Source organism: Dipodomys spectabilis, unplaced genomic scaffold (assembly GCF_019054845.1).
Source record: "Dipodomys spectabilis isolate Male_0828 unplaced genomic scaffold, ASM1905484v1 ptg000024l, whole genome shotgun sequence".
Lineage (NCBI taxonomy): Eukaryota > Metazoa > Chordata > Mammalia > Rodentia > Heteromyidae > Dipodomys > Dipodomys spectabilis.
In genome coordinates, this window is record NW_024870701.1 from 22,044,670 (window position 1) to 22,059,499 (window position 14,830).

Below are 14,830 nucleotides of genomic sequence, written 5' to 3' on the forward strand. Positions count from 1 at the left end.
ACCTTAAACCTAAGAGGATGGAGGTAGGAAGAGAGAGAGAAGAGAATAGAGAGAGAAAAGAGAGAAGTGAATTTATAAATCTACCTTGTCTACCTTGCATGCCAGTGATAATCTGGGGTATAGAGTAAAGAAGGAGGAAAGTAAGGATTTGTGAACATGAGAATATCAACATGTTCTGGCCCAGAGCCTTGTGCAGAAATGATCAGATATGAAAATTCAGCAGAACCCAAAAGATATAGCACAGGTAGAAACAAAACTCCAGAAGGAGAGACCAGAAAAGGTCAAGTATGGGCAATCACTGCTGAGGATAAAATTATATATAAAGAGCTTAGTATAGGCAGAAAAACTGGCATGGCTCCACACTAATACCAGACCTGCTACTTATTAGCTTTATTTTCCTCTCATTTCCAGAGCTAATTTCATAAATAAGAATGAGAGAATTATCAATTTGCTGGCTTAGTTTTATGGTTACCCAAGGCTTTTATTTTATAATTTATAGAATAGAAGAGAAAAAATACAAAGGTATCATTTATCATTCATGTTGCAATGAAGAGTTTCAAACTATGGAAGGACGAAGGGTCAAATTCTCAGTTTCCACAAACTCATGGGAAAAAAATGAAACAGTAAAAGCACGTGAAGAGATGTGTTTGGCTACTCTTTATGAGAAGTTGTAGCTAAAATTTGACAATGAAAAGTTGATATATAGGCTTGGGGATAAATAACAGGATCTATGTAATAAGAGCACTCGTTTACTGGAGCATTATAGACTACAGCTTAATTAGGGACGTTGGTGCAAGAAAAAGTTTCCGTAGGATGTGGACATGTGAAAACATTGTCAGACAAAATAAATGACATCTACAGAGGAGGAGAAATGGATGTGGAAAGGGAGATATTCGGTGAACTGTGTCAAAAGAAATGTTGAATAAACAGGATCAAAGTAAGGAGACTCTCCATAGAAAAAAATATGAAGCCTCTTTGATTCAGACATGTAAAAGATTGGAGGTAGTGAAGGATATGTGAAAGTTTTACTCCTATTGGCTCCAATTTCCTAAGACACTGAAACACGAGTGAATAAAAGTAAGATTATTATTGACTGAGAATTTGCAAGAGACTTAAAAAGTCTGAAATTGCTGGGAAGAGAAAGATTGGGAATTAATAATAAGAACATTGTGGAGGCTCACATGACATTGAAACATACTAGTAACAATGTTCCACAGGAAATGTACTCATTAACTTACTTATTCAACTGTAACCCCACTGTACATCACCTTTACAACAAAATAAAATCAAATTTAAAAAAGTTATCTTACCAGGATGGTTAAATGATTTACTTTCCAAATATGGGATACCCACCCATATAGAAGGAATAATGAAAAACTAAATTAAGCCAAGTGGAGAAAACATTGGCAACGCTATGACAATGTCTTTCAAATGAATTTAACCATGAAGGATATGGAAGCTTCTGTTACAGGAGACAAAAAGAGCAGATCACAATTAAAGAAAATAAACAATGGATATCATCTACTCAGTTGAAGCATGATTTTGATAGTTTAGTTGATGGAAGTGACTTTAATGAACTTTTACGAAAATTAAGAGAAGTGCTATCTTTTTTATTTTACTTATTTTATTTACTTTTTATTGTAAAGATATTGTACAGCAGGGCGACCATTACATGAGTAAGGTAATGAATACATTTCTTATTGAGCATTGTTACCCCTGCTTTTGTTTTCCTCCTACCATCCCTTCCCTCCCCACCACCCTAACTACCCTCCACCCCCAAAGTTGTAAAGTTCATTTTCAACATAGTATCTAGTACATCTCATTGTTACAATAGGTTATCCTGTATCCTTGTTACAGCATTTTCTTATTTCCCTTCCCTTCCCCAAATTAGAAAAATGTATATACAAGATGCAGGGCACCAGAATCAAATCAAAGAGGGAAGAACATACAAAAGAAAAAAAATCACATAGTACATTAAAATCAATAGCGACAAAATAAAATAAAAACCTCTTGTGTCCACATCTTGGGGTTCATTTCACTTAGCATCATCTTAGATGGTGGTCATATGTACATAGCTTTTGAACTTTTTTGCTTGTCTGCTAAGATTATCCTAGAAGTATGCTACTTATTGAAAACAAGGGAAATCATGGGCCTATGTTTCTTTGGGTCTGGCCCACTTCACTTAATATAATTAATAAGTGGACTAAAGATGTAAAGAGAGACTTTTCTGAAGAGGAAATAAAAATGGACAATAGACAAGAAGAAATGCTCAACTTCTCTGACCATAAAAGAAATGCAAATCAAAACAACATTGAGATTCCACCTCACACCAGTTAGAATGGCTATAATCAAGAAATCTAATAACAACAGATGCTGCAGTGGATGGTCAAAATGGAACCATACTCCACTGTTGGTGGGAGTGTAAACTTGTTTAACCACTTTGGAAAGCATTATGGAGGTTCTGTAAAAGAATCCACATAGAGCTCCCCTATGACCAAACAATCCTACCTCTGGGCATTTACCCAAATTATCACAAACAAGGCCATACTAAAGCTACCAGCACAACTATGTTTATCACAGCATTATCCACCTTAGCTAAGATATGGAACCAACTCACATGCCCCTCAGTAGATGAATGAATTAAGAAAATGTGGTTCATATATCCACAATGGAATTAAATGCCTCCATCAGAAAGAATGACACCACCTCATTTATTAGGAAATAGAAGTGCCATCTTTTTTTGTTTTGTAAGCTTTTTATTGTAAAAAAAAAAATAGTATACAGAGGCGTTACAATTACATGAGTAAGGTAATGAGTACATTTCCTATCCAGCATTGTTACCTCCTCCTTTGATTTTCTCCTATCATCCCTTCCCTCCCCACTTCCCCAACTCCCCCCTTCCTCCCCAAAGTTGTAAAGTTTGTTTTCAACATAGTGTCTTGTACATGCCATTGTTACAATAGGTCAACCTGTATCCTTGTTTGAGCTTTTTGTTATTTCCCTTCCCCTCCCCAAATTAGAAAAATGTATATATACAAGATGCAGGGCACCAACGTCAAATACAGTGAAAACAGGCGTTATACCGTGGGAGAAGAACATACAAGAGAAACAAAAAAAATCACATAGTGCATTTTAGATATGTTAAAAACAACATCAAGAAAGAAAAAAAACAAATTGTGTCCCTGTATTGGGGTTCATTTCACTTACCATCATCTTATATGCTCATATGTACATAGCTTTTGACCTTTTCTGCTTGTCCTAAACTTATAATAGCTATTGCGAATATGGGAAACCATGGGACCTATGTTTCTTTCGGCCTGGCTTTCTGCACATAATATAATTTTTCCAAGTTGTTCCATTTCCTAACAAATGGGGCAATGTTATTCTTTTTCATGGAGGCATAGAATTCATCTACTGAGGGGCATCTGGGTTGGTTCCATATCTTAGCTATGGTGAATAATGCTGTGATAAATATAGTTGTGCTAGTAGCTTTAGTATGGTCTTGTTTGTGAGCATTTGGGTAAATGCCCAAAAGTGGGATTGCTGGGTCATAGGGGAGTTCTATGTGGAGTCTTTTGTGGAACCTCCATACTGCTTTCCAAAGTGGTTGAACAAGTTTATACTCCCATCAACAATGCAGTAAGGTTCCCTTCTGTCCACATTCCCTCCAGCATCTGTTGTTATTAGAGTTCTTGATTTTAGCCATTCTAACTGGAATGAGGTGCTATCTCAATGTTGTTTTGATTTGCATTTCTTTTATGGTCAGAGAAGTTGAGCATTTCTTCATGTGTCTATTGGCCATTTTTAATTCCTCTTCAGAGAATTTTCTCCTTAAGCACACTTATTTATTTGGCAGTTGTTTCTTTAAGGATTCGTTGTTGGGGGATTTAGTTTTTTGAGTTCCAGGTATATTTTAGATATGAGACCCTTGTGTGTTGTATCGCTAGTGAAGATTAGAGGTGCCATCTTATGGCTTCTAGCTGGGGACTGGTTTATTTATTTATTTATTTATTTTTGCTCTTCTTTGCCTGAACTATTAGGATTTGAGACAATAACTTGACATAATAATATAAAATTGTGAAATATGTCTTCAGAAAGACCCTAACCATAAGGCAGTAATGAAAACTCCCAGAAAGTTTGCTCAGCCATAGATCCAGAGCAAGGCACACACACCTCTATTTTAGTGCTAGCTGAAAGCTGAGTAACCTTAATATCAGAAACAACCAGTAGGTGTTAATAGTTCAATGGATCATAAGATTTGAAATAGAGAAAGGTAAGGTTTTCTAATCTTGACTATCAAGAAAAGAAAAGATGTTACATGGCTTGAAAGCTACATGGGTTTAAACAAGGGTAAATCATGCTTTGGTGTGTGTGAATGTGTGTGTGTGTGTGTGTGTGTGTGTGTGTGTGTGTGTGTGTGTGTGTGTGTGTGTAGAGGGGCAGTCCTGGGGCTTGAACCCAGGGCCTGGGTGCTGTCTGTCCCTGAGTTTCTCTGGCTTAAGGCTAGTACTCTACTACTTGAGCCATGGCTCTACTACCAGCCTTTTCTGAGTAGCTTGTTGGAGATAAAAGTCTCACAGACTTTCCTGCCCAAGTTGGATTTGAACTGCAGTCCTCAGATCTCAACCTCCCCAGTAGCTACTAGTTAAGCCACCAGTGCCTGGCTTAAATCAGGCTTTTGAAGCTCACTTTGCTATAGTCAGACTCATAGCCATGCTGTGCTACAGGCAAAAATCAAGTCAGGAGGAAAATAGATGGATGAAATCATACAAGACCAATCTCAGGAATCAAGGACACAAAAATTTTCAGCATGGGAAATGAGTACAGATAAGAGCAACTTACTAAAATGCCTACTAAGAAGATTTCCACCAGTCTTTTTATTAGCCAAAGAAAAGCTACATTGGGTTACACATTGAATATCTCAACCTAATATCTGTCTTCATAAGTTAAATGCACACTACATGTGGGAAAATCACCCGAAGATAACAAAGAAAAGAACTCAAATATAGAAGAAATTAGATGTTGATACATGCAAACTATTTAGAATGCATAGCAATGAATAGTGGATTTCATCCCTTTATTGATGATACTCTCATAAGTATCTCTCACACAATATTTTCTCAAGTTCACAGTGATTCATCCTTCTTCAAGATGGCCAAAGGAGTAGATGACTGGAGCAGTAGTGACTGGTTGAAAAGCATATGTCAGGGAGGAATCTAAAGTAGTCTGAGTAAAGCTGGTCATAGAAGAAAAATGAAGAAAGATCATATTGGAGTCATCAGCTATATCTGACAAATTTTTGATGTACTGGCTAATCTTAAGAAAAGCAGAAATGAATCATGAAGCAATTACTTCACTACTGGTGAAATTTGAACCTTCCTCAGACCAGAGATATGACACAGTACCTCCAAGCACTTAATTATGAAATGTTAATTCTAAAGCAATGAGAGGCAAGAAGTATAAAGGCAAATCCTTTCTGCTTTCTACTTAGTCTCTAGGTAAAGACAATAAACATCAAGAAAGTTCAGCTCAAATCTTTGGAGAATTCACTCAGTCATAGTTCTTCTAATAATCCTCCCAGGGTAAGCAGATGTTGTATGGTAGACGGTACCTGAATGGATGAACTTCTTTGCATTTTTTAAGTATCCCCTCCATTGATCTCCTTTTAGCAAAACCATCTGAAGTTTTTGAGAGGTAAAACACAAAAGCAAATTTTCTCTTAATAATTGAAAATACTATATTATGCAATCAATTGCATGCTACGGATGTGAATGAAAATCAGGTTTCAAGTCCAAATATTCTTGATCAATGATGTTCTCAAAGATCTCCCCATGGATATTTACTATTTCATCTTTATTCTGAACACATCACTGTTATTCACATATTATAGATTCAGTCTGAATAATGACTCTTCAGTTGTGAAGTAAGGCTTAATCAATTAAAATCGTATTTCTCTCCAGGTACCAGTGGCTCATGCCTGTAATCCTAGTTACTCAGGAGGCTGAAATCTGAGGATCATGGTTCAAAGCAGACCCCAGCAGCATCAGACTCTTATCTCCAATAAACCAGAAAACTGGAAATGGCGCTGTGTCTTAAGTGGTACAGCGCTTGCCTTGAGCTGAAGAGCCGAGGGACAGCGCCCAGACCCAGAGTTCAAGCCCTGTGACCAACCAAAACAAACAAAAACAAAACAAAACAAAATCTTATACTTCAAATTCTACTCAGACTCATCAAATTCAGGCTATATCCTTCAGGAATAATTTGATTCTTAAGAGATGAGGCTATTGTTCATTAAAAGGACAACTAGGAAGATTGAACAAAAGGATGCTAAGAAAATGGTGGGTAAATAGCAAATTCTCATCATGTCTGTCATAATATAGAATTTGTGTATGAGTGTGTGCCCCACGCTACATATATATGTGATTGTGCACACATGGTTCTGGGGATCAAACCCAGGGCCCGATACATGATAGAAAAGTGCTCTACCACTGAGCTGCTAACCTAAGCCCAAATATTACAATTTACTTTTAGCAGATACGGTTTTCCTTCTATCACTGACAGCATAATCCTTCAAGGTATAGTTCAATTATCAGTTTCTACTCTTTTTAAAGAAGCACATTGCCTAGTAAGTAATTAGGGTAGGCATATCAAAAACCCACTGATATCCCTTACTGGGGAAAGACATTCTAGATATCTTTCTCAACCCATTGATCAGACTCCTTTGGAGTGATTTTTGCACAGAACAGAAAGTTCTACTTTGGTAGAAGAGTTTTGCTGCTGTTGTTGTTGTTGTCATTTTTAAATCCCAGTTGGGATAACCAGAAGGTGATCAAAACAAGCAACCCCAACCAAAAAGGTAAGACCACTTCAGCTGAGTGATAATTTTGTATTGGCTAAGAGACTGGTGATGGAATGCGTATTTTTCATGAATCCTCTTCAGTGAGTAGTTTTTTGTCTGGGTCCAGAAGTCACAGCAAGAATAAAATGATTGCTTGTAAGTGACTCTCAGAGCACAGTAGTGAGCAAAGGCAGGCTGATACGGTGACAGAGTCGTATGAGAAAACAACTCCTCTCAAGAAAACAGAGGAAATTTTGAAAATAAACATCTTTTTGGAAAGATACTAGAAAACAAGTAGATAGTTATATGAAGAATTTTAGAATAGAGTCACTCTAACAAATACATCCTTAAGAAAACAGACATAAAGTTTAGAACATTTCTCTTTATAGAAAGCTTCAAGAGGGTAGAGCAAGCAATCATAAAGGTAAAATGTCATGGATATTGAAAAAATTCCAGATGCCTGGGGCTCATGCCTGTAATCCTAGCCACTCAGGAGGTGGAGATCTTGTATCGGTGTCTAAAACCAGCCCAGGTAAGAAAGCTCATGAGACACTTATCTCCAATTAAGTACCAAAAAAGTAAGACGTAGAGCTGTGGTTCAAGTGGTAAACTGCTAGCTTTGAGCAAAAACGCTCAGAGACCAGGGCATGAGTTCTAGCCCCAGGACAAGTACATGCACATACATATACACACATACACACACAAATTCCAGATACAAAATTTTCCTTGAAAAATTAAGAAAGATTAGACAGAAATAGCTCATGTAAACAGAATTCAGTGGGATAGTAAAAGAAAAAATGCTTAGAGAGGAGAAAAGAAATGTAAAGAGCAGACAGAGCATTTCTGTCTCTCATTTACTCAGTAATACAGGTATTTGTTATCATTCCTAAGTAGGTGTCGAGGGATTTCAACTGAATATGTCGATTTATGAGACATCTGTCAGTTTACAAGGCATTCTGGTCATTGTCACCACTTCCATCATTCCTCCCCTCCCACAACCTACGAGGATTTGAACAAAGCCCATCTAAACGGAGTTTCAATAATTAAAGAATTGCTCAAGCGAGCCTACTGAGGTAGAAGAAAGGCTCATTCATGGCTGAGTATACAAATTACCATGCATCAAGAAATATTGAAAAGACTAAAACAGCAATATTAGACTTTAAATTTTGAACAATATTAAGAAGAAGCCATAAATCATTATATAGCAATATCAGTGAGGCCATGAACATAATAGTCAAAGCCTTGAATTTCACTAGCAATCAAAGTGATGGTAAAAGTAATATTAGACTACAAGTAACATTGCTAAGATTTAGGGGAAAATGCAATAAATGATCACTTTCTTACCATTAATAAAAACAAAAATTGCAGAAACATTTCTAAGTGCATCTAAATACATAACAAAAAGGCTATATTTATACTTTCTGACCTGGAAATTATAATTATAGGAATGATTAGTAGGAACAAATCATGATAGCAAAGATTTTTCTGTTAAGATGTTTGCATCATCACAGCATCTTTGATAATGACAAAAAAACTGAGGGCAATTAATGTACATCTTCAACCTCAGATTATTGGTTAACTAGATAAGATAATATTAATGTAATAGATACTTGACTTCTCAATGAGTTTGTAAATAATATATAATATTTTGCACTATTATTTTAAATTGAGTGATAGCACATCGTAGGCCAAACTTTATTACCAACAGAAATGCATAAGGAACTACTTCATTGTGATGTGACAGGAATATTGTGTACAGAGGAAAGCCTTGGGCCTCCTGAACCAGACAGAATGCTGTTGAATTGCTTATCATCTATTCACCTTTCTTTTACATGGCCATATTTTATATCTGTTAGGACAGTTTCTCCTAGATAAGTTAAACATTTCCCCTTGCATTGATTTACTTAGAAGGAAAAAAAACACAACTCATGTTTAAATAATAAATTCTGGGTAAATCTAAGAAAAGGCACTTCACAAGCATCCAGTCTGGAATGATGTTTCTTTCTCGGTGGATAAACAAGGGAGTGCTAATAATGTCCAATCTGGGAGAATCAGCACAAAATGTTCTATAAGAGAAAAACTTCTAAAGAGGTCCAGAAGGGGTATAGATAAATTTATACATGTATCTATCTATTGTAATTATTATTTTACTCATAGAACAATATTTTTGTTTGTTGATTCTCTAGACTAGGGCTTTTATTTTTATTTTGGTTTGGTTTGCTTTTCTAAAAGTAACAGTTTGTGTTGTTTAGTAAGGATATGAAGAACAACCTTTTATTACTACTTGTTAAAATGTAAAATCTTCCCAACATATCCTCTTCCCTTGGTAAAGTCTATACCCAACACCCAATAAAATCATGTCTCAAAACTCAAGATCATTATTGTCTTCATTAAATAAAAAAATCACAGAACAATCACTTGAGATTTGCATTATTCTAAACAATGCATATGAAATTCTACCTATATTTCCCAATAGAAATGACTGGGTCATTTTAATGAGTTATTTATTATTGTTTTCATTCTAAGCATCAATAAATGAGATTGAAAAAAATCAAAGTTGATTAAGTAAAAATAAGCAAAGTTTTTCTTTAAAACACACACACACATCGATGTGTGTGTATTTTACATACTTTTTGTATTTTATGCATGTTTATGTTTGAATATTCTTTATGGGTGGATATGAATATGGATGTGTAACATTTGTTTTAAAGAACTCTATTTTCACTCATCTCATATTTGAAGATGAGACTATAAAAGGTACTAAATGGAAAACAGGAAAGCTTGCCAACAACCAGCTGATGGAAGACATCTGAAAAGAATTAGACACATTTTCAGGAGTACTTTTCCACTCCATCCCTATGCCCCTGGCTAGCATGTTCTTTGTATACCGAATTCCATCTTTGGATAAGTTGCCAGACACACAGGACCAATGCACTGTCTTGTGTCTCCTTCATTGATCAATTGCAGCCGGGAAGAAACGTGGGCCAAGCCCCCTGCTATGACTGTGACACACTGATTCTAATGAGTCTGTTGGTACACACATTCTCTCTGTGTCTCTCTGCCTTTGCTTGTCTCTCTGTCTCTGTTTCCGTCTCTCTCTGTTTCTGTCTTTCTCACACACGCGTATTCATGTATTCTGTATGGGAAAAATGGGGTGGAGCGACAGAATTTCTTGGGATTTCAAAAGATAAAGAAATTTGAATCAATGGTATAAGACTTAAGAAGAAGACATATTAAGTAACAACAAAATCAACAAGCACCTGTAGATTCAAAGCCTGTTATTAGCAGGCTATTCATACCATCTCAATGATCCATTTTTTATTCTCCCTCCACTTTTTTATAAAAAATGTATTTTAATTTTTATTACTACCTTTAAGTAGTTGTACAAAGGAGTTGTCATTTAACAAAGCAGTTTATGAAGACAATGTATCTTGACCAATGTTACCCCTTTCAACATTCTCACCCATCCCTCTTCTACTTATTTCACTTACTTTTCTTAATTTTGTAGGATATACATCGGATTCTTGTTTGCATTCTCCCCTTTTCTAGTCTTTATTCATCTACTCTCTTTCCCCTTGACCTCATTCCACCCTCTGAGTACTTATTACTGGTGTTTTATTTTGCTGAATTTTGATTTTATATTTCTAAGGATTTTCACTATTTGAGATCTCCTTTGAATCTACTGTATTTCAATTAATACACTTGTATACACTTGCATACCACTCGACATAATTATTTATGAGTTTGTAAGCTAAATATAGCTTCCACTTATAAGGGAAAGCATACATCCTTGTCTCTTTTGGCCTTACTTACATCACTTAACATAATTATTTCCAGGTCTTTCTATTTTTTAACAAATGGTACAACATCATCCTTTTAATGGAGGAATAAAATTCCAGTGTGTATATATGCCACATTTTCTTGATCTATTCATCCATTGATGGGCATCTGGACTGATTCCATACCCTGGCAATGGTAAATAGTGCTGCAATGAACTTGCCTCTTGGCAAATATTATGTCTTAGTGTTCTCAAGATACTGCAGAACAAAAAGAAGGACAATAAAGCTAAGGGGATTCCCCCTTCCTTTTAGCTACTGATGGCTTCTCAGAATTGCCATCTATCCTTTCTGGCCTCATCTCTCTCATTGTCTCTTTCCTGACTTCTAACTGGCAGGTGACTTTAGTTTCTGGGCTGTAGTGACCTTCCTCCTATTGAGAATGCTGGAGATTGGAGAGGCAGCTTATACTTGCTCATTCAAACATTTTGGTGATATTCTCATTTTGAATTTATAGTTTCCCCTTTTATAACACTTCTAGAGCTAGATTTTCATGTTGATCTCATCAACCAAACTACCTGAAGCAGATAGATGTTTCCTGTTCTGTTCTCAGACCTTGATTGACACACACAAAAGAAAGAGAAGGGGAGAGTCATCTTGTTATGGGGAAATGGAGACTGTTGAATTGATTTAGTCTTAGTCTTAGTCTTCCTAACAACACGAAGATTCTGATTTTCTGTTCCATATTCCACATTCCACTCACTTCCATTCTTAATATCTAAACCTCAATATCACATTTGGGAAATACATGAAATTTGGGGCATATTTCCTAGCTGCATGAGTTGATCTAATTTTTCTACTTTCTCCTTCAAAATGGTACAATATTATGTCCTGATAAGCTCAACTGAGATTGTAGATTTAGAATTTACAACTTATGCAAGTCTACCTACTAACGAAGTGCAGGAGGTGACTTATAAGTTGGTCCCCACTTCACACATATTCAGGGATGTCCATAAAGCATTTTATCCCCAAAGGGAGTAACTTCTAAAAGGTAATGAAATAAGGTTGATAACTCTATAGAGTTGGAAGAAAATACAGATACCATGTATTTTAAGAACAGTTTTGGAAAGATTTGGTATCTTATTTATACCTCAAGTAGCTCAAAGTAGAGAAGTGAACTATTTAGTGTATAAACAGGCTGCTCTTGCCTCAAGAAAATGCAGCTCTATATTTAGTTCAACATTGGATTTTTGGCTATTCTCAGTATCCTTTGCACTTGACAGGTTTTGTTTGCCTCGAAGATGTATATCAAAATCCTAAAATAAAGTAAATGAGATTACATTTTCAGCAGGGTTTCATGTATCTTTAGAAACATTAAATAGTGCTAAACCAAAATTTTAAAGAGAAATGTATTTGCAATTTTAAAAAAAGGAAACACCTTGAAATAGAAGACAGAAAATCAGTGGCCTAGTGTATGAGTCAGCTGGTGCTGCAATAATTTGATGGAAGGAAGCACTTCAAAAGTCTGTGGCTTACTCCAGCATGTATCTATCTTTTTCCTATTCTAAAGTCAGCAGTTTGACTGGAGCTCTGTTGGGCCTGGCTCCAGACTGGAGTGTGGATTGAAACTTTTTTTTTTGATTGGTGATAGGGCTTGATCTCTTGGCCTGGGCGCTGTCCCTGAGCTCTTCAGCTCAAGGCTAGCACTCTATCACTTGAGCCACAGCTCCATTTCCAGTTTTCTGGTGGTTTATTGGAGATAAGAATCTCAAGGACTTTACTGTAGAGGCTAGCCTTGAACCCAGATCCTCCTATCTCAGTCCCCTTAGTAGCTAGGATTACAGGCGTGAGCCACGGGCACCCAGCTGGATTGAGACATTTTCTATGGGTCTCCACATCTTCTTTGGACAGTGGCTACTCCTGGTGTATTTCTTGGCAAATGACAATAAGGTAGAGTGAAACACAGAAAACATTCAAATTCCAGCCTATGATATGCAGACTGGCAAGTGGCTTTATAACTCTGATCAATGAAGTTTTATGTGGTCCCACTTACCCTGACTGGAATAGGACAACACATTTTGCCTGTACCATTGGATGATATCCCAGAGACTCAGGGCAGAGGAGAAAAAATAATATATTTTTTTCAAAAGGCAATACAAAGTCTCTTGAATACTAAGAATAAAATTCAGACAACATGAATTTGTTTTGAATCCATCATCCCTGACCTACAGTATTTTAGAGAAATCTGGCCCAGTTTTGTGTAAAATTTAAAAGAAATTTTATTTTATCATATCTAGTGTCCTATACAATTCTTCATTAATTTGCAAGTGGTTAATTTATTTCTATTATTTGTATATCTTTGTTTTCTATAACAATAAAGAACTTCACACATAAAATGAATCAAGTTAATAGTGTTGCACTAAGAAAATATAACTATTGTAAAGGAACAGTTATTTTAAACATGTTCTAAATCATGAGTGTATAGACTGATATGTTATTAATTACGAAAGAATATTTCTTACTACTACAACTTTGAGGGAGTAGGGCTAGTGACTTAGAAACTTTTCTTAGCCAATTAATTTGATGTATTACATGCAGACTATATTTAGTTAGACCTTCCATGATTTCAGATGACCCCACATGCCAATTTTCTCTCATTTCCAAGGATTGATAGTACAAAAATTCTTGTCCAGTCTCTCCTCTGGTGAGAATCAGACCTGGCACAGTACTCAGAGCTGTGTATCAGCTGAGGTCATATCTTTCCCAGTTCTGCATCTACCACCTAATATCCACATGATACTCGACAAATTAATGATTCTCTGCCTTTCTCTCTCTCTGCCTAATTGGGATGAGACACACCTGAACAACTTCACTCTAAGCATCAGTGAAATGATTGAAGGAGGGCTTATCTGAAACAGCCCTTTGATCAACTAATCTTTGAGAAACTTATCAGATTTGGCATCATTTGGTTATCATTTAGGTATGGTTAAGCCAATAGATACTATTAAAAAATCAGATTATTATCCACATATACCTCAAGAAAGGAAGAATATATATTTTTTCTCTTATAATCATCAGGATCAGTCACAAAGGGGAAGAGTTGAATTGTGAAAAAAATGCTTTATTGTGGTTAGAATGAGAAGAAAAAAGAGAGATAGCCTAAATTAACTTAGGGTTGGCTAGTCTGATTATTCTAACAGTCTCTGTTATTAAGAATATCTGTTGTTTTACTAGCACCTGGACCTAGGAGTTATTGGGCTAGATACATTTAGAGTGTGAAGTGAAAGTCACTGAGAGCATAGACTTTGGATTTATTGATGGGTACTTGAAAAGTACATTCCTAGGAGATGCACTCCTCTTGAAAAGGGGAGATGATAGGGGAGCCAAGGTCAGATGACTCCTGCATACTATTAGGCTATACAGAAGAAAGTATACATGGCAGATATTAAAACATCAAGAATATAGAACCTACAGTTAGTACTGAGCATCATTGCTGAAGCCTTGCTCCAGACTTCCAGAATATTCATTTGCTTGTGCCACTGGAAACAAGGAACATCTCTAACTATATGATAAGTTTCTTAAAGATTACCTACCAAATGAACACCAGATAAATACCATAGAGTAGTTACACACATCTAAATTAAAAATAAATCTATATCTATATCTATCTATCCATCTAAGATAGATAAAATTATCTAAGCAGGAGAAGGGAGAAAATCCTTCAGAATCATATTGTCCCCCACCATGTTGGTTATTTAAATAGCTGATCTCTAAAGAGTAAATCTGTGGTAGTGAGCCCAAGGCACAAACTTAGCCAAATCCCAAGGCCTAGACTCTAGTTCAAGTTTAGTAACAGCAAGTCAACATTATTGATTATGTGTTAGCCATGTTAACTCTTATCTTCAAACCTTCTAGATATCTATGTTTATACTCAAAATACAGCTCAAACATCTGAAGAGAGTGTACAAGACCTCTTGGAATTTGTTCAACCATCCTACCAATTTACTAACAACATCAAGAGATTGTCTTACATTTCAGGGAAATCATGAAGAATTAAAATAGGTCTTCGCAATTCTTTGAAAATGGTAAGCTCTTTTGTAAATGTTTTGCCTGAAGCCACAATCAACTCTCTTTTCATTCTTGTGCTCCTCTTTTCAGCTTAGAGTCCTTACTGATTCTTTGGACCTGGATAAGTTTCCCCTTCTTCATAAGCTAC